General features: G+C 43.7%; 1 long non-coding RNA gene across 1 annotated transcript in view; it reads left to right on the top strand.

Moving 5' to 3' along the window:
• The first annotated feature begins 321 nt into the window (after positions 1–321).
• The window catches only part of LOC135241713 (uncharacterized), a 28,036-nt gene continuing 6,750 nt past the window's right edge, over positions 322–21,607 (top strand). Inside the window, exon 1 of the long non-coding RNA XR_010326094.1 lies at positions 322–461. This is a non-coding gene — a long non-coding RNA (uncharacterized LOC135241713). The remainder of the gene's footprint in view (positions 462–21,607) is intronic.

The raw sequence follows: 21,607 nt of genomic DNA, 5'->3' as shown, positions 1-21,607 counted from the left end.
CTCTGGCATTAAGTGGTCAACCAGGTGAAAATCCCATTTGAAAGTAAAAGAGCTGTCATTGCAGATGCTCACTTTGATCAGGCTGACTGTATGAAGATAACACCATTACCTATCACACACGGCTATAGATAACGCTAAAGACAGAGAGAGCCTTGACGAGAAGCAGAGTTTGAATGCGCAGGGGGAAAACCGACAGATTTGGGCCGGTGGGATACTGAGCAGCTCCAATGGGGATGACGTATGTGCCTGATAGAGGAGGGGCGACGGCACGTGTTTGAGCTCTCAGTGAATGATGCCACACTGAGCTAATGGCTGGATTCTCTCAGGCAGCTTTCTGCATTCAGCAGGTGAGATCTGATCTGAACATTCTTATCTAAAAAAAAAAAAAACAGCATTCGTGTTGTCAAATCCCTCCAGGTCTCAGAAGACTTTGAAGTCAAGTTTTTACAAGTACAGCCAGAGTAAATCACAATTTATTTATTTATCAATTTTATTTAAACTTTTAATACTGTAATACTGTCTAGACTGAGAGGAACGTGCCGAGGGTTTGTGCGCTTAATATCCCCACTTCCCATTTCATTTACTTGTGCGGTGGCAGAATAAGAGCAGAAATGCAGTATATATGGTTTTGTTCACTGTCTGTTGACCTTGTTATCATGCCTGTTTGTACTAGGTGTTCTTGTGGACTCAAGCATCTGCAATATGAATATAAAAAAAGTAAAAGTAATCTCAAAGGCTTTTACCGTCTGCTGAGAACACTGGTTCTGTAGGTAAATTAAATATGTTGCCATTTACTGACTGTAGGTCACTTCTGTACATATGAGCATCAACAGATCAGATGACCTAGCTGCTGGAGGAGGTGGATGTGCTACGACAGCATTAATACGATTCCACAATGTTTCACCTTTGCTGATTGGGGAGTGTCTGAATGGCCCCTGGCCCAGCTGTGTAACCTCAAAGTTGGGGGGAAGGGGGGTGGATGGGGAGGGGGTTAGGTAAGGTGAGTATATGTATGTCATGCGTTTCTTTAATCAGAGGTATGCTCCGGGACATGCAACATACTGGTGTCTCTGTCACATCTACAAACAGCCATCTGTGTACAGTCAACACAAATTTGTAACAGAGAAACAATTCCTGCAGACAGATGTATTCACACACACATGCACTCAGACACACAGGCACAGACGCACACACACACACACACAGTCGCATGCACGCACAGACACACGCACACACACAGACACACACAAACACACACACACACACACACAAGGCCATTGCTTTTACGCAGATGGGGGAAATGGAATGAAGGCCAGAGTGAACATCTCTCTCTGATACATTAAGTGTTTGGGTTTAAGCATGAAGGCTCGCAGCACGGCCCAAAGTGGGACACAAAATAAATGCCCCGCCCCTCCTCACTCACCTTGGCAGCTTCAGCAACCGAGATAAAAAATAAAATAAAAATTAAAAATCTTCTCAGAACGCAAACACCCCGGTGAGGATTTGGTGTTAAATTACAGCTCTGTGCATTGCACAGGGCTAAATCCTGTGACAACAGCACGCTTGCAGGTGCAGTTTGACCTGGATTCCTGCACGCGTGTGTCATCTCATTTGAGCCGCAATGGCTGCTCTACGCTGCCTGTACTCTTCAGCTGAGGATTAAGTGCTATTGGCTCGTGTGATGGGATGGATGGGGTGTGTGTGTGTGTGTGTGTGCAATGTAATGGGGCGGGTACGCGACAGGATGGGGTGTACGTGATGTACGGACGGGTAATCTGTCCTCACAAAGACATCACACCGCTCTCTGTATGTTGTGTCCCGAATGGCTATGAGAAGATTGAGTGGCACGAGTGTCGCGATGTGACAGGCAAATAAAAGTGACCTTTGTGTCAAAAGCGATTTCACCCAACATTTAAACCTCTAAGCCAGTGGTGGCAAACCCTGTTCCTGGAGCTCTACCATCCTGTAGGTTTTCATTTCAACCTTAATTTAGCACACTTGACTGTACTAATTAGCAGCTCAATGCAGATCTTTAGCTGTTGAATGAGGTGTGCTTTGTTAGGGTTGGTGTGAAAACCTACAGGACGGTAGATTTCCAGGATTTACAGGGTTGGTTACCGCTGCTCGAAACAAATCCATTATGTTGAAGTGCTCTGACATGTGAATGCCCCCCCCACCCCCTCCTTGTTTCTTCATTTTGTGTCTCTTGTGAGAGTGTGTGAGTGATTGAAATTCAGAGCTATGAAAACTGTCATCACCGCCAGCAATTATCTGTAAGCAACCTCTGATTGTGCAATGGCGGAGGCTTCTGTGGAAATGCAAACATCTGAGATCCTCACTGCTGATTCTGAGACCCAGGTGTCATTCTCATTGCAACAAAAGGTATCACCTGCAGTGCACAGCGATAGCTGGGGTCATGTGGGTTCGGAGAGGTGCGGTTCGTTTTTGGAGAGGCGTGGTCGACCTCAAGAGAGGGCCGGGCGCCTTAAGGAAAGGGGCAAGGCTGATAAAACTGAGGTAATGCACAAAAAGAGAGGCAACAGAATGACAATTCACACCCTGAAAGAGTAAGAAAGGTCCTGGGATTTAGCTTCCCCTTGTGTCAAGTCTATTTTTGTTCACGGGAAAAAAAACCTCTTATGCTAACCCTGAAGACACTTGAATGGGAGATTTAGAGGACGGCTTAGAACGAGAAAATGCTCATCTCAGCATCCCTTTTTATGACAATGAAAAGTAAGGAGTTAGAAGGATAAAAGTTCTTCTGCAGCAGAGTGCGGGTGGCTGTATATTTATAAAAGTGTATTTTTGGTCTCATCCTTTCCGGAGGAAAGGTCATAAGTACACGCTCTCCTATGGAAAGGTGGATTTGCGGGTCAAAATTATAGACAAGGCTTACCTTTGATAGGCTGCAGTGTGCAAAATGAAAAGATTTGATTACACTGTGTTTAATAGAGTTTCAGCCATGAGAGCAGCAGGTCTGCTCCACAGCTGTTGCTGATGCACATTCCAGAATGATCTCTAGAGTTTACCGTGAGGTCTCCGGGCATCGGCAAGCACCCATCCTGTTTGGTTCAGCACACCACAAAAAAAGCTACATTATATAAATACCAACACAATGACATCTATAAGGGGACATGTTTATCGCGGGGACCTGCAAAAACACGTCTGCGGCTTCTTAAAAAGAGCGGGGCCCCTCCCCTGCTGGGGAGTAATTTCCTTAACTCATGGGTGCCACGGCAACGCCCCACTGGGGATTTGAACACAGGACCTTCTGTTCCACTTCCCAAAGCGTCGCCTTCATACCTCATCCCGGTCATACACTGCAGCGTTTAATCTGCAAACGCACGATAAACTCCAGTGTAAAACCTCCAAGGGAAGAGAGAGAGAGGCGGGGCTGTGCCGTTTGGTGACCCCTTCACCAAATCACAGGTATTGGGGTTTTTGGAAAAACGAGGGCCTGTTTTCCAGCCACGTGACTTTACACGCCCCCCCCCCCCCAACTTTTCACACGCTCCGTGGAGCGCAAAGTCCCGCCATGTAAGTCACAGACCTTTGTTATTCTTTCCAGGGTTACAGACAGACAAAGCGGTGCTTAAATTAGAAATCTCAGGAAAAAAGGGCAGAGTCGGGCCCTTAGGCCAGGAGCTGCCACACGGGTTTGCTCTGCGTGCTTCTACACAACCTTTATTCATGCTCTGTGTGCGTCTACACAACCTTTATTCATGCTCTGCGTGCAGAACATTGGCAGAGCCGCAAGGTTTGCAGGTGGGGGGGTATGAAAAAAGAACATTTCTCATATATTTCACAGCCTTTTAGTCACTCTCAACACCAGATGAAAATGATTTAAATGTATGACGACCTTAAAAACAGGGTCACTATTTCTTATAGGCAAAATCCAACTATATTTCAACTGTGTCTCACGTGCATTTTTTGCAAATATATCAGTATATTAGCTGCTGCTACCATTAACGGTCCAAGGACCATGCAATTCAGGTTTAAAAAAATCTTTTTTGAAAGATATTTTAATTGCGCAGTATTCACATGGTGTGGATAGCAAATAGGCAGGGAATGACAATCAATTTAGAATACTTAAATACCAGTTTTCCTTTTTACTTTACTGCTTGAAGCTTCTAAAATGATAGGCCACTGCTCCTTCCTGTGTATACATTTATGTAGGATACCATTTTGCATAGGGCACTTCAAATTGCCCTGTAATTCAAACCAGTGGTTCTATAGAAAGGGTTTTCCCACTCCAGCACAATAGCATTTCTTTTTTTAGGCTTACCACATGATCAATGCCATCCAATTGGAAGACATGAGAAAATGTTCAAAACAAGCATATTTTTTCCTGTGGACAAGCATTCATGTGGTCTTGCTGGCTTTGTTTTTTGTTGTCTTGTTCTTTTTATACAGTGGTAATATTACATATTTTTACTAATGTATTCATAGCACTGTTTCTTGTTGAGTAGAAGCAGGTTTTCTGTGAGGACTCTGTTTCAGTTATATGTAAATAACATTCAGCTGGAACTGTGTGCCAAATACATGCTTTTGTTTATTTATCAGCAAAATGTCATCTGCATTTGGGCTGTCAGCGGAATCAATACTAGAATGCTGTCACAAAGCTTTTCTTGACTAGACAGGCCACAAAAACACGACTGTAGACATTAAATTTGTCATTCGCCTTTGGAAAATCGAGTTTAAAAGCAAGGGCCTGTGTTCCAGCCACAGAATACAATATTCTATTGTGTCGAATAGTCACGAGGAAATGGCAGCAGGCATTCTTGTATTCAAAAACAAAAAGCCGGTCTTACGCCGTTGCTTTCCCTGGCCCCCGGGTGCGATGTGTCAGACTCCATCAAGGTCCTGGAGTCAGTCCACGGGCAGGTCACCCTAACCCTGAACCCCAGTCTCTGAACAATTCCATCCCCACTTTAGGCCCTTCAAACACCTCTCTCTCTCTCACCCTCTCTCTCTCTCTCTCTCTCACTCTTTCACTGTCTCTCTCTCTGTCTCTCTGAGCGATGTCATCATTCCTCTCAGAACCCCGGGGGAACCAGCTGCAAATGACAGGGAGGATCCCTGCCTGCCTGTCTGGCTGGCCGTGTGTTATTACATCATCCTATTGCATCATCTCCCACGGGGGAGGTGGGGGTGGGGGGGGGGGAGGAGGAGGAGGGGGTCAGTGAATGCGCAGCTGTGACGTACCGCTGCAGTATCCTTGGAGAGGAACATCTGGTTCAGACAGATCGCTCATCCTGCAGGGACTCGATAACCTTTCTGAAGTTGCCCCTTACTGCCCCTCGTTGAGCTAAAGTACGTGCGGGGACAGAGGAACAGCGAACAGCCACACCTCCACCCCACTGCTCTCTGAGCTCTGTTCCTTCCCGCTGATTATAAGGTGCGGCCGGATCTCAGTGGGCTTTGCTCGAAGGCTCTCCAGTGATGCAGAGCAAAAATTAAAGGATTGAACTCAATTATAAAAACAAGCATCGGAGAGCGGGATAAAAATAAAAAAAGGGCTTAATGTAAGAAAAGGCGGTGTGTCTGGGGATGTTTTCATCACACGGGTGTTATTAGTTAGGTATACAATGTCAAAGTCACCGCTCTTTGCCCTCGTTCTTGGGTATTTGCACGTGAACACAAATAATAAAAGGATTTTTATTCAATTACACTGTAAACGGATTAAAGATCTGTCTCTTTTTGTTGCCACAACACCAGGTAGAGAGCTGGAAATGAATTTTTGCGGGCGAAACATGAATAGACTGTTGTGTTACTGTGCACACAGCGAATCTAAAAAAATGTGGGTAACATGGAGGACATAATCGTGTGCAATTTCCAGTATTTTCACAATAGCATACAATAGATTTTTTTTTGTTCCACTGACATATTCCAGTGTTTTGTACCCGTTCATTTGTGGCAAGTTGCTGATATTATTTATCACATAAGGTGATGCACAACTCTTCCCCATTTTTGACTTCATCAGCAGTTTGCTGGTTGCTGCACACAGAAAATTACTGCCCCCCCCCTCCCCGTCCCACCCCCAGCCGACAAAAGCACTAGCGGAGCATTATGTAGAAGCAGCATCAGATTTTAAAAGCTGCGCCTAAGTGGCATCGCCAAGACACTCCACTCCCCAGGGCTCATGGCCTATTGGATTAGCCTGCCTCTCTTTGTCAGTCATAAGAGTGTGGACTCTGTGCCACGAGGGAGCCCCTTCTCTGCTGTCATTAATCACGGAGGCCCATTAAGGGGCAGTGGTCCCAGAGCATAGAGCATCAGGCCAGAGAGAGGTATGTCTGACCCCCCCGCTGCACGCCTGGTCACGGGGCTAAACACATCCACGTGCCCCCCCCCCGCGTCCTCCATTAACCACGGGGACGGGCGGCTACATCCCAACTTTCACACCAGGCGCTGGCCATCTTGTACCCAAGAGCGAAGTGCCTTCTCCCTACCCTATCCCCACCCCCACCCCTGTAGAGGGACTATTCATTCAGAACCTTTGGTTGTTTAAAGTATCGGATCTAATCTGATTGTTGATGGAGCTGCTGAAGCAGACATGTGCCTGTTTGTGTGTGTATGTGTGTGTGTGTGTGTGTTCGTGTTTGCGTGCATGGGTGCGTGTGTGTGTGTGTGTGTGTGTGTGTGTGTGCACTTGAGTGCATGAAATGGACATGAATTTGTAACTGACTTGTGAATTGCAGGAGGTGTGATTCACAAGGAGCACAAAACAATGAAGCTGTTTCGCTTTGGTTTTTAGTGGAAACTCCCGTCCCACCCTTTCTTACAGAACCTTTTTTTTTTTTTTTTAAACGGAGCTTAAAGGATGATGAGATGGAGGAACTAACTGACAGAAAGCTGCACACATTTCCAGATGGTCAAACAATTATAACTCACGTGTGATCATGAGTATAATTTCACTGCTCATTGAACTCGTCGAATTAAAGCTCGCATTGTGATCTGCTGTGTCATCACAGAGAGCGTGTCAGTGTGTTACTGCTACTCTAGGCTCCTGCTCTAATGCCTGCTCTAAACTACCATTCACTCCCCCTTAACTGAGAGCAGTGCCTGTTTATAACCCGCTGTGGAGAGCAGACGTCAACATTTGAAAATTTAAAATTTTTGTCAGACTTCGAACTAGTTAAAGAGAAAGCACTTCACAAAACTGATTCCCCTGTTTACTCACTTCTCAGACTGTAGGAAATGTGCATCTGTTTTATTGTTTTTTCCCCCCCTGTCTATTCAGTGTCCTTAAAGTGAGGTGGAACTGTTGCATTATGTTTCAGGAGTTTTAGGGGGCCTGAAAGAGGACATTCAATCGCCAGCACTAGTGGCAGTTGGAAGGACGCTGCTCTTGTACCCTGGAGCTTGAAACTTGAATTGCTTCAGTAAATAACGCAGCTGTGTAAAATGGATAACATATAAATAAATGCAAGCTATGTAAGTCGTCCAGTGCAATGGTGTCAGCAAAGAAAATCAATAACAACGTGTAATTACCTCACAAATGAAATACTGCTTTTTTGGGGGGAACATTGCTGTTTTTCTGGCAGGAGCTTTGGACAAATCTGAGCTATGTAGCAGAAGGACTTAATTTGATTTATTTAGAATGTCAAGCCCACGGATGGATTTCAGAAAATGTGTGGTAATTGAAGAGTTTTGCTCCAAAAGAATGTATGATTCATGGGAACCTACCTTTAATTACTATGTCAATAGGGCAGCCAGCTTTAAACTGCCAGTGAATTCTAATTTACTATCATCAAATAATGTTTAATAATGCACATTGTCATGTTTTTGGGCTAGGAGATATTACAGTGACATAGCAACACATTACCCTGTTCATCACTTTCAGTATACTGTATATATCTTCAGGGCCCTTGATGAATGCTGTCAGGTGTTTTACTGTGAAGGAATCATACTCAGATACACGCAATCTGTCATCTGTGTGTCAGTGTCCACTTAGCCTACATAGGCCTAATAGTAAGTAGATAGCAACACGGGAAATAGGTTTTATTTTATGAACTAGTCAAACTTCGATCTACGAACTTGGCTGTCCAAAAGGGACTATGTTTAATGCCCGCATACCACATCAGAGAGGCAGCACTCACATTCTCCATGTTTCGACCCGCATAGGGCATATTGCTTTTGCGGTTAAAGAATCTTCTTATAGCAATGTGGCCCCACCAGCCCCCCCCCAACCCTCCCTGCAGCCACCACCCCAAGCACTTCTCGAGCACCTGTTGTTGATTCCAGCCTACGCAAACACGGCAGAAAATTCCCACGGCTGGCCTTGTGGATGATATACTGAGCTGAGTGTGTCTGCGCAGCGCAGATTCAGTCCTAATGCGGAAGGATTGATCCTTTTGGCCGTTAAATGGAACAAAGAGGTACTATTTACACACTTACAAAAAACACCATTGAGTATGTGTGTGCACGTGTGTTTGTGTGTGTGTGTGTGTGTGTGTGTGTGTGCGCAACAGAATTGAAAGAAAAAAGACTTACATTCGTTTTTCAATGTTACGTTCAAAGCACATTATGGCCTGCTCACCGCCAAACACAGTTTGACCGCATAGTCCCACGACAGTGTGTGCAGATAACCTATAGACCTCCCACGGGTCCACGGGAAGCTCTGCACTGACCTATGCCTAGAGGTCAAGGTTCACTCTCAGTGAGAAAAAGCAGCTGTTTGTAGTTTCAGGGTTCACAAATTGATTACCCGAAACTGGCAACAGAGGGAAGATGTGGTGGATCGGACTCTGGGCTGTAGACTGCAAGGTCACAGTCATAGCACTCTAAAAGCATAGAGCATGGAGCATTGCAGATCATCCCCTTAATAAGGTATTTTACCTGGATTCTCAAGTGTGACCAACACACAGGGTGTGCACAGGGATTCTAGAATACTAGTACAGTACAGTGTAGTATAGTATAGTATTTAGAAAAGGATTCAAACTGAAAGCACAGCATCCACTGGTTAGATACATGGTAAACAGCTATAGACATAAGTGAAAAATTCAAGTTCAGAAAGTAAAAGCCCTCCCCAGTATTTTGTTCCAGTCACCTTGATTTGCTAATTAGTACGATTCTTCAGCCAGGGGGTAGAACTAGTGAAATCAGCTGGCTGAGTGGAGAGAAAGTTCCCAGTCTTTCAGAAGGTTCCTGCTCCAGCCAGTTTTGCTCTTCAAGGCTACTTGTTGATCTAAGTTCCATTCTTGTCAGGCCTCCAGGGAGTCCATGTGCATAGTAGCTGGAACCTATGAGTGTTCATTCAGTTCATTTAAACTTTCCTTTATGAAGCTGACACCTATGAGTTGTATTATATAACAACACAAATCACAAATCGCCTGTCACCTAATTCCCTCAGGCTGACGGCCAGAGTTAACCGTCGGGTCACAGCAACCCAAACGGCGATTCGCCCGGCTGACTCAGATAGAGAGACTACACATCGACCGCTCCAGTCACAACACCGAAACTAAACCGACGGCCTTCGGGTTTGCCGTGCAAACAACGCACGAGCTGAGCGCAAACAGTGCCATTTGAAGTGGTGATTCAGTGGGAATTCTCCTTTACAGGGCAGGGGGAGCTGCCCACATCGCTACTCCATGATTACTGCGCCAAACGTTAGCCTCGTGCCAAATTACTTCCATTAATTCTGTTGTATACAGAGGTCAATTGGGTGGCCTATGCTTACTGCGCTTATGATCTTATATCAAATGCAGACTCAATCGATCAAAAAATTAATTGATCGAGTGTATATATGTTGCGCATTTCACAAATCATTTTAACAATAAATGCTGTGGAAACCCCTGGCTTAAAACCCACAGAATCCATTACAGGACAGACTTTATAGAAGCTGCATATTTTTTGAATATACACACACATACACACATACATACACACACACACACGCACATGCACTTACGCACGCACACACACGCCACACACACACACAACACACAGAATACATATCCCATTTCAAAACCTCAGAGCTATGCTGGGATGTAGATGAAGTGTGAATTAATCACCGCCCCCCCCCGACTGAGCTTCTTTTGAATTTTAAGAGGGGTCTTTAATTAATCAGCGTATGCATCCGTCTCCACTTTAAGCAAATCTATGACATTTTTATTAGAGGGGAAAAGGACCTACAAAGGAGTTTTTTGGGGAGCCATTAATGTCTCAGCTGTGGAGGGTTTAATCCCAGAAGCAGGTTAGCTAAGGAGACTAGGCCATTAGGGAAAGCCACCCACTATGGATAAAAGTTCTAAAAGACTGAGCAAGAAGACTGGCCCCATATGGCACTGTGTTGTGTTTTTCATTCGTGCTAAACTGCCAGTAACACAAAGATACAGATTTTGAAGATGCACACGGCCAGTGAATTTTCATTTGGCCATGACAAAACCCACGACCAGCCCTATGCAGTGGTCTTAGCCTTGCATCTAAGCATAAACATCGCATTGTAAATTTAACTTAATGTCGGCCATGAAACTCAAATGTGATTGATTATAATGCCGCATCTCCCCCTGATATTTGGACATTTCTGGCAGAGCTCCTGATTCCCACCTATCTCTGATGACTCCTGAAGAATTTTCCGGAATCAGGAATTCGGGTGTCTGACAGGTGGGACTGGCTCGGTGCCCGGGCAGTTTCCTCTAGGACCCCCCCCCCCCCCACCCGCAAAGTGAGTCACTGTTTCCGTGCGCTGAGGGCAGGGGGGGGGGCGGGGGGGTCACACGCTGCTCTCTGGTACGTCCATGTCACAAGAAGTGGCTCTTTGAACCCCCCAGACAAGACCTTGGTAGCAGTGCCGGTGTTTGGGTAAAGCATTTCTTTTTTAAAAAATGGGAATGAATGAATTCCCAGAGCCAATATGGAATGGCCAGTCGTCTGCAACCGTAGCCACCTTCTCGCTGCTAACTCTGATGCTGCTGATCCAGGAGGCAGTCAGATATCCAGTGCTTATAAGCCAAGAATGGGCCCTTCTTGCTGTTTTATTTTTTTTTAAATCCTCCTTTTTGAAACCCCCCGCACCCATACTTCCTACATCTTTGCACAATCCTATTACATCTGGAATCAGGCCATCAAAGAACATTCTGGAAGTAAGCTTCCTAATTCCATGACTAGGAGTTAGGGAAGAGAGAACATTTTAAGTAGAGCCCCCATCCCCATTGCGCGACTAGTGTTTCTAGAGGGCACCATTTTGGCCACAAACCACACACACATGCACACACACGCACACAGACACACAGACACACACACACACACACACACACACACACACCCAAACATCTTGCCAACGTCATTGAGAGAAAGGAAAGGAGTACCAAGGCAAAAATAATGCTTCTCTAACCCTTTCAGTGAAAAGAAAAGCCTCTCTGCTGCTTATATTACAAGATTTGCATTCAAGATTGTATGCAACTACACATTAAGAAGCTATAAAAACAGGATATTACGCGTTATTTTATATCAAACACTTAAAGACTTTGTTTTCATGACTGTTTTTAAAGCTGTGCTATTGTGTGGGAACTTGTGGAGAGTCAACTTAAGAAAAATATTGGTTTACATTCTGTGGACAAATAACAGCCAAGTATACTAGGAAATGACTGCATTGTTCATTTGGAAAAAAAGGCACTTGGACTATATAATGAAAAAACAGTATTGTTCAACAGCAGCCAAAACTGTTTAAATATTAAACAGTCCAAGAAAGACATTCACTATTTGTTTTTCTATGTCTTTTTTTTTTTTAAAGCTCAAACAAATTCCCAAAACTGTCACAGTTTCTCTTCATCTCAGAGATCAGAGAATGATTAACTTGAAGCCCCAGTGCCCCATGGGATACGTCTGTCCTTCATCTCTTGATGTCCAGATTTTCACTGTGCTTCAAAATCCCATCCATTCACCACTGACCTCATCGAGGTTTTTGCATCAAAGCACAGAGCTTTTTTCTTCCTTTCTTCCTTTTAACTCCTCCCTGTTTTTTGTTCTTTGAACATCTATCTGGGAGCATTTTATTTTTCTTTTTTTGAAGAATAAACCTGCACTGCTGATAGATGTTACAGCATGTTTGCAGGGAGCTTGAGTCTCTATAAGGGAATGAAGAACCTCTGATGTACTGTTTGTGTGTAAAACCCTGATAAACCAGTTGGTTGCAGGATTATCAAGGACAAGGTTTAAAAAGCCAGCCACTTTCATGCCTTCTGGTAATTCAAACCATACACATGACAAGTAAAAAAAAATAAAAATTATTTCCTCAACATTTACATTCACCCAATTTAGCAGGCACTCTTCTCCAGAGAAATTTGCACAGCTTATTTGGTTTAATAAGCAGTTCGTTTATGCACGTCGATATGTATTGCAGTAATTCAATTTATGCAAGTTAAGCACCTTGCTCAAGGGTAACACTCTAACAAACTTGGTTACCTAACCATTATACAACACTGCCATTCACCGCAAGCTTGTGGCTAATCAATATTCAGTGCAATTACGCCATTCAATAAAAGTCTTCTTTCTCATGGTGCAACGGAGGGGGGGAACCCACTTACATGTAAGTTCAGTAATTATATTTTGTTCATTAATGGCTGCCCAGAGGTGGCCTAAAGATGCAGCTGAGTTATTCTGCTTATTCAATTGCCATGCTTGGTATGCATGTTGCACAGCAACAGTCCTCTATCGTAGCTTCTCCATATACCTATTGTAAAAGCACAGAAACTATATGTACAAATCAAGGGGTAATATCTTCAAAAAAAATCTCTTTAGATTCAAAAGTTTCACAAAGGTTTGACATCAGGACTTCCTTTACACTACTTATCATAAATACAACAATATTTCAGCATGGGAAATCCTTTGCTTTTATATATCTGTGTGTGTGTGTGTATGTGTGTGTGTGCCTGTTGACTTTATGCAAGCTCAGTTTTGTGTTTCTCATGAAGTTCTCAAGTGGATGATCCTAAACTTTGCGCGTGTGTGTGTGTGTGTGTGTGTGTGTGTAATGTCATGTGAAGTCCTGATCAGTATTAAACCCAAGACCCAGGATGTGACATTCAGATGTGACTTCAAAACAATAAATGAGTAATCTACCTTTTCACCTGTACTAATCTCACATAAATTCGGTGCAGATGTCCCCGTGTGGAAATATTTGTTTAAAGCTAATACACAACTCTTTTTCTCTCTCAAGCTGCACTGTGGTTTGGATATCATTTCCAAACTGCAGGTCAAACTAACCAAAACTGTAGTGTGACAGTCTAGGTACTGCAGTACATATTTGTCGCTAGGGGCGATGGTTAATGGACAATCTGTGTGTTGGCTCAGGTAAATACGATCTCTGCATTAGCCTAGAGGTCAGTTCCTGATAGTGGCTCATTCATACTGTCTGTGCAGCACAGCTTTTATAAGCAAACCATAAATAAGCCTCAGCTGTGTTTAGCTGTGGATATAATTGTAATTTCCCATGAAACTCAGATTGGTGCATTCCTGCACCTCATGATATATATAATTTTTCACATTGCATTTTTTTAACAGCATTGAATAAGTTATATGCATTCTGGGCCAAGATCGCTAAATCCATTTCCTTATCATAATCAGGAATATTGTTTTTGGCCCTTGATAAACATCACCAGGAAGCAAGCTAGACTGGAGCTCTGCTCTGTTTGGTCAATACAGCCTAGATGCACACTAGATGTATTATCTAACGTGCTGGATTTAGCTGTTTGTCTCCGTTTCGTTTCGGGAACCCCAGACACTCTGACCACACTGGAGCTCCAGCTGCCACTGGGACACGGTGCTTGACCCTCATTTGGCGAGTTCCTGGTCTGCCATACCGCTTTCTAAAAGCTAAATAGCATAAATATTTAGAGAGTGGTCTTTCGAAATAGTGAAATAACAAGTCCAAATACTCCAAATACTGGGCCAATCGAATGCACATTCGACATTCGCAGCACGCGCGGCCTTTGCTTCTGAAACAGCGCCAAGTGAACATTACTGTGCACCCTGCAGAGTAGCTAAGACATAAATAAAACAGGCCTCCACCTGCTCATCCTTTTCAATCATACACAATTTTGAAAAAAAAAAGACAAAAGTCAACTTTTTAATTAGAGGGTAGTTTTTTTGTTGTTGTTTTTTTTGCTGGGGTCAGTGTGACGGCCGTCTCAGCAGGCAGCTGAAAGTGGCAGTTATAAACCGCTTATTAAACCGCCGACACAAAGGAGACCCAGCGCGAGCGTCCGGTGGGGAGGACAACAGATCGCCAACAACGCAACGCCAGGGTGTCTGGAGGGTTAAACTGAGACGCCCAGTAACTGTCTTTAAAAAAAAAAAAATTAAAAAAAAAAAACAACAGGCGCTCTCCTCTCTGCAGGAACAGCAGCAGAGGAATGACAACGAGGGAGGGGCTCTTTAAAGCACCGTGTCTAAACAGAACCAGATGTTCCTTTGCTGCGATAGCAGGGCCCACAGATCTCATACTGGGCATGGCGCTGACCACCATGAGCTTGAGAGAGAGTAGCCAGGTTTAACGGCTGTTAAAATGGCTGCCCGACGCACCATCATTAAAGCACAGAGTCCTGATGCCCTGAGCCAAAGTCTATAGCCTTACATCCTGAGCTCAATCCCCTGAGCCCCTGGTTAAACACTGTGGCTGCACAGGCACTTCACCCATTTTGGCATCAAATTTTCATTGGCCTGCCATTCTCTTTAAAAGCCTCCAATCAAATGGCTGCAAATAATAACTTGACAATGAGGCAGCAATGGAAAGTCAATGGTATTGCCAGCTTATCGTGTGCATATGTTGGTGACAGACATATGCCACATGCACGGGCACATGCACACGCATACACACACACACACACACACACACGCACGCACACAAAAGAATACATGCATAATCCATACCAATTTCCTTTCTACCCCAGTTTAAAAGGGTCCCTTAAAAATACGTTTTGTGATCTGATAAAGTATATTACGCAAGTCTGCGAAGGCTTAATAATAGCGAGTAGATGGCAACATAGGAAAATAGGTCACATTTTATTTTATAAACATGTCAAATTTGGATCTACAAAGTTGGCCCTCCAAAAAGGACTGTTTTTGAATGCTTTTTGCAATAGAAAAGCAGTCCATTCAGTATGGAAGTGTTTATCTCAGAGCTGTCAGCCTTGCTTGACCTTTCTATGGACCACAGCTCAGCTGGAGTGTGGGTCCAAATCTCCACCCACAAGAGGTAACCATGGAGGCCAAAAATCAAACCTCTTGTGTTCAAATACTTGGAACACAACTGAAAAGGCCAAACCCAGACAGCCAATAGCGCAATGATAGATTGATGCAAATTTCTCATATTTCCACATTCTTTTCTTTAACCATTTCAGGTGTAAGATTACAAATAAGTGATTACAATGGTCTTAACTGAACATTCTAATGTTGATGCAACAATCACAACTGGTAATAGAAAGCAATGGCGTTCTAGAACACTGACTTTTGCTGTTTTGTGTCCAATGCACCATTTGGTCTTCGGTGCAAAAACAGCCCAGCTCAGAGTATGGTTTAACCCTGGAATTACAGAAGGCCCCTCCTGTTGGACAGACTTCAGATGTTTAAAACATCTCATGATGGGCATGAACACCTCAGGTTTACCAATAACCTGAGAGAGTCTGTGGGGGAAATTTCATCTGCAGTTACAGTTTTAGGTGTGTCTGACCTCACAGTGACCTCACATTCAAGGATGTATGACAGAAAACAATGAAATAAAAGTCCCATCAAGAACAATCACGCTGTACAATTGTCTCTCTTAGAAGTTATACCAACAAGTCTATAGGAGTGGAACCTAGTGGATCTGAACAACAGTAAGAAATGCAGGTATTTTTTAAAAAGACCTGAGGAATGGGACACCTGAGAGCTCCTGCTCAACAATTGATGCAGCATGGCATAACACAAATGCACTAGTATCAGCGCTCTCCACAGATATGCATGTTAATATGAAAATATCCTTTTGGGAGATAAAAAAAAAACTTTTGCTGCATACATAACAGCGTATGCTAAGGCCACTGGTAGAGCACAGAGATTAAAATGTCAGGGTCTCACTTTACAGTGAGGTCACGGCACAAACGATGACACCGTCATTGCAATGAGAGGCACGAGCGCTCGGCGTTACTTTATATGGCTGCCGGGTTTGGGAAGTATGTCAACCTCATAATTCAGAATTATGCAGGGGGAGGTTTGAAGGAGCCGTAGAGAGGAGCGGAACAGAGTATTCCTACGGGGTTGTAAAAGTATTCAAACAGATACGGGCAGGTTGGTGTCATAAACACATTCATCACGCTGACCGACGATGCAAGTGGTGGAGGCTGCCGTAGAATAGCATAAATAACCAGCTCCACTTCCTGCATGGGAGTCACGGTTGGTCGTGGCGTCTTGCAGGAATGGGGAACAATCGCCACAATCTGAGGAACTGACGCAACCCGGCTCTTTCGCCACGGAAACAAGAAACCACAGTCGATGTTCCATCCGAGGTACGCTCGGCGGCACTTTGACTAGGAGCGCACTCCAAAAAAAAGACATACACAGGAGCCAACGTTGCTCAACTTAGGCTAGATCCTGTGCCTTCTCACAGGTTTTAACGAAGTATACGGGCTGTTTGTGAGGCCCAGGCCAAGCCACAGCGCAGCCTGAGTCATGGTATTTATAAACAGGCGGGACAACAGTACTTATTAAATGGGAGTGGGATCTTCGCTCAAACAGAACTGCCTGCCAGCGTTTGCCATTCATGCTTTGTGCTCTGTCATCTTAGCAGCTGCCAACATAAACTGAGGGCCTAAATCATGCATTGATTTTCTTTTTTCCTTTTTTTTTTTTTTTTTACAAAAAAAAGACATTCTCAGAATCCAGACTCCACTTCAGAAGAGGGCATCTCAAAGAGGGGTTTCCACACCATTTATAATGCAAGCATTTAATTTTGTTGATCATCATCAAGATTAGGATGTGTCCTGTTTCTTTTTGCCCCTCTTCATTGGTATTCATTTAGGACAAATAAATGTTATTTTTTAATCACTCATTTTAAAGAAAGATCAACATTTAATTTTCAAAAGTCTCAACAGCTTTCAGTACTACTGAATACACTGAGTCATAAAGCATGACTCAGTGTATTGAAATGGCCCGATTTCCATGGGCCGAGCAGCAAACGGGGAGCAAGTTAATGTTGCATAAACAGGAAATGGGAATGGGTGGGGAGGTCACGTGATGCTCTCTGATGGAAAGAGGCTAAACAAGGCTCTTCGTCAGTGCCCTGCATGCTCCAGAAGTGTACACTGCCTGGTCTCCACTTCCTTAAGGGCTCCCACATTTATATGTGTAGCCTTTTTCCTGTGGACAATCCGTTTGCCCGAGGCTAGTGCGGAACAAAACAATTTGGCATTGAACCCACAGATATAGCCACATATGAACTCACGTCCGTGCAGTTGCTGTACAGTTACGTTGTGGACGGCTCAAATTCTAAAAGGAAAATAATTTACATCATTATCCTTCCCGAATCTACAGTACCGCAAGAAAATGAAATTAACCAGAAGTATCTTCGAAGCATGCCGTGACCATAGGGGGATTGGGACCCAGTGCATGTGTATGAAGATATACTACACTGAAACTATCACAGGCCACAAGAGCATGAGCCTGCTAGCCGCTTAAATTCTGTCCAACTTTTATAGAGCGAGCATGGAAACTGAGAGTATCTGATTTCACAAGTTCAGCAAAAGAAGTTGGAAGCTTGTTAAAAATAAGAAAGAAAAAAACTAACTGCAGCTCGCCTTGCAAAAATAAAATTCTAATACTTTTTTTTATTTATAAATTCATAACATCCCCAAGATTATCATGCAAAGTTCTTGTGAAAGTCTGCTTGCACTTCTTCCCAGGATTGTCATGTTACCTTCACCCCCCTTCAATTATGGACACCCGGCAGAACCGCTGCATTGTGCCACTGAAGCGCGCTTGCGTAAGCACAATAAATCTATAATTACAGCAAGGCGTATGCGCGTAACTGATGAGGGCAGCCAGCGAGAGGAGCTCAGCACTCTTTTAGCTGATCGAGTTCTGCCGGTGCTTTGCTTACGAAGCCGAGGTGGCACCCGGTATCATCGAGGAGTGCACGTGTTCGATTATAATTAATCTCAGTAAACACATCGCTGCACAAATGAAAAACAGCCTCCCGCGCTGATGCTAACTGCACAAGCCGGTCACATCCTCATCAACGCAACACATGCCTAGCCACCGTCAAGGCGTGGCTTCCTTAAATTCTTTTGAATTTGTCAAGCATTTTCAAGAAAAAATCTTTCTTTTATTTCCCCTTTCCATTGAATGACACAATGAAAACAAAATGACTTGAGCAACCAATCAGCTTTACAGTTTTTTTTTTCTTATAAAAGGATTATGCTTGTTACCAGGTTTTCTAGACAGACCTGTTCTGCTCATCACTCTCTCCATACGGTCTGATATGACCTTATTTAGGATCACAGCCATCTGTAATTAAATTTTTAAAAAAGGTTTATCCAGCAAATAGAACATCTGGTATGAGTACCCGGTAGGAAATTAAGTTTTGTGTTTCTTAAGAGCGGGGCATGGCTAGACTCCACTCCACTTTGGAAAAATCAAAGCGTCTGTTTATTCAGAGCAATGCGAGTGTCCGTGCTTGAAACGCTTTACGTACCTAACAGAGGCCATTTTGAGACAGATGACCTGGTTACGCATGTGAAAGCCACTGACCATCTCTTTAGCAACCCTCACACATACTTACTTAATGTTGTTTTTTTTTACCCACCTCCAACCTCCATTTTACACCCTACCCGTGAAATATCAGCATATCTCCTGTGTCTGACTAAGATGGCACAAACAGCCTAACGTTTATGATATAGCATGCCCTGTCTAACCTGTGTGTTTGGGGGGTGCATGTACACACTTGCCTAGCCAGGAATATTTTTAAAAAACCAGCTTGTGCACCAAGAGAAACTCTCAGGAACTCTCTGGGAACGATGCCCAAATTATCTTAGCGGTACGTGAGGGTGTTGTCTGCGGGGAGACACGGGTTCAAAGGGAGAGAGCCAAAAGGTCAAAGTTCAACGGGTCAGATCTGCTAGATGCCATCCGTAATTGATTTTTTTTTTTTTTTTTTGGAACAAAGCAAGTCATTTGGCGAATGGAAAACCAACCGGCGCCTGATTGGATTACCGCGTTTGAGCCGAGGCTCAGGGGAAGCGTGTTCGGGCCTGTCCCCCAGGCGTGTTTACATCTGACACGGAGGAATGCGTTAGCGTGTGCTGCGTGACCCACGGGTCTCTGCTCCGACACGTACAGTATATTTAACATACCTTTTATATGTACAAGGTAGGATTTACCTCACTTTGGCAGGAGAAACAAAAAATTTTTTAAATTTTTTTTACATATTGAATGCCCTGGTTAATGAATGCTTGCTGATTCATGGGGCATCTATTGCATAACAGGAATGCAATGTGGTTAGAGGCTAGTACATTGAGCTCTTGATTTGAGAGGTATAGGTTTTAATACCATGGCAGACACTGCTTAACACTGCTGTTGTATCGGTAAAGATGAAGCTTCTCCCTTTTTCCAGTACATTTCTGTTATGAATGTAGATACTGTATGAGTTATATATGTGAAACCTAGAGCAAAGCATAAACAAATAAATGTTTATAATAACTGTGACAGGGAAAATATAATTTATAAAATGTATTCAATGAGTCAGCACACATAATCCACAAGTGATTGAGTATCACTGTTATGAAAAAATAACAGTCAGCTTGCCCTTCACTAAATACCTTATAATACCTTCCAGGATTCTCATATGGCAAAAAAAAAGAACTTCACATGGTTTGTTCAGCAGAATTCATAAGTAATATGACAAACTTTGCAGGAACTTCCTGTGTTGGTCTTAGATATTTCCACTTTAGGTAAATGAGCCACTAAATAAAAAATAAAAGTCAGCCTTGAGCCCCTTAAACTGTGCTGCAACTGTACAGTAGTTTCAGCATCAGATGCATGACTCATTCAGTAGGAAAGGATTTAGGGAAGGAATTAGACTTTGAAGTGACCCAGTTACAACCTCTTGACTCCCCGATTCGTGGTTGCAAAGCCATTTCAGATTAATTGCTGTGTTAGAGGTGAAAGGTTAGGTCCTTTAGTCAGGGTGTATGAATCTTCCTCTCTGTCAGATGAGTCCACAGTCCAGACACAGCGGAGTTCCCCTGGGAGCTCTGGAATTCCTGCACCTGTGTGCCTTAGGTAGGACAGCGCAACCAGGCCCCACCCCACTATATGAACAAAATAATGCAGTTCCATCCGGTTTACCTGTTAACACTGGGGGGAAAAAGTGCTAGATTCCAGGTTCTACACAAACATTGCTCATCTCTCAGCAGATAGAGACAGAAACTAGTCACTCATTTTTTGAAGTTCAGTTTGAAACTGGTGAAGAAAAACATGCAGTCTTCAAGAGCCAAAAGCACACAAAAAAACATCTGCTTGGGTTTTCCCCCGAATGCCGTTCATCAAATCCAGTGCCAGAACATAAGTCTGCGTTTCTGTTTGTTTGAGCACCATGGATTCATTCACGACAGTCTAATGTGTTTCAAATGACTGCAGTGGTTCCACTGAGGTTTAAACAATAACTGTTCATTAGTGAACTTCAGGTGAACTATAAATCCTGACAGTGAATAATATATGTATTTTTAAAATAATGTTTAAATTTAAGGTACAACTGATGATCAGTCCTTAACCAGTTGCTGCTATTTGTCCTGATTTGATGTCTCGGGTCAGGGAAGTATAACTTTCAGGGGTAAAATGACACTTTGTAGTCAATGCTGACATATATCCCGGACCAGATATGACAGGCCTCGTAATAACTCAACAAAAGCGTTTCAAAGAACAAAAATAAAAGAACAGATTTTATGAATGAAAGGGAAAACTTGGCTACAGAAAGATTATTTTACTTTTTACTGTGATACTGGGAGAGCACTGACTATGTGAAGATGATGATGATGATGACTGAGGATGAAGAGCTGGTAGTTAACGGGCCGTCACGGGCTGACCGTTGAGATGAACAGATGAACCACTGCTGAACAAGAATCCCTAGCCACAGGAGGCATCCTGCAGAGCATTAGTCACGAGGGTATAGGCCCAGGAGCTTTTAAAAAACGTTTTATTATCGCTCAGACACACTGTAGCCAATATCTTCCACATTGACAAATTACAACCAGCTGACGAGCACTGTGCTTGACCAGCACGCAGGTAGGCTATGTATGGTGGAAAGGTTAAAGAAACGGTCTCCTGTGATTTTCACGACGGTTGAGACCACGGCTTAAATGTACCCACGGAGATTAAAATTCTACAAAACTAAATCGAAACAGTCTGTGGGTGATTTAGGCAGAAGCACGATCGAACGCTTACGTAAAGTTGTCTCCGTTTGTGATACAGGCACACTGTTGTTTGCGGTGGGTGACCGGGCATTCCCCGGCACCGTGCCTCTTACATAACGAGCTGGCAGGGAAACGGGGCATCCTCACAATGCGCAGCGGCTCAAACACCGGCTCCGTCCACACAGACAAAGCTTCGGCCCCTTGCGTATCCCTGCATGCATGGC

The sequence above is a fragment of the Anguilla rostrata genome, chromosome 1 (genome assembly GCF_018555375.3).
Source record: "Anguilla rostrata isolate EN2019 chromosome 1, ASM1855537v3, whole genome shotgun sequence".
Lineage (NCBI taxonomy): Eukaryota > Metazoa > Chordata > Actinopteri > Anguilliformes > Anguillidae > Anguilla > Anguilla rostrata.
The sequence above is the reverse complement of the archived record's forward strand: the minus strand, read 5'-3'. Positions and strand labels throughout refer to the sequence as shown.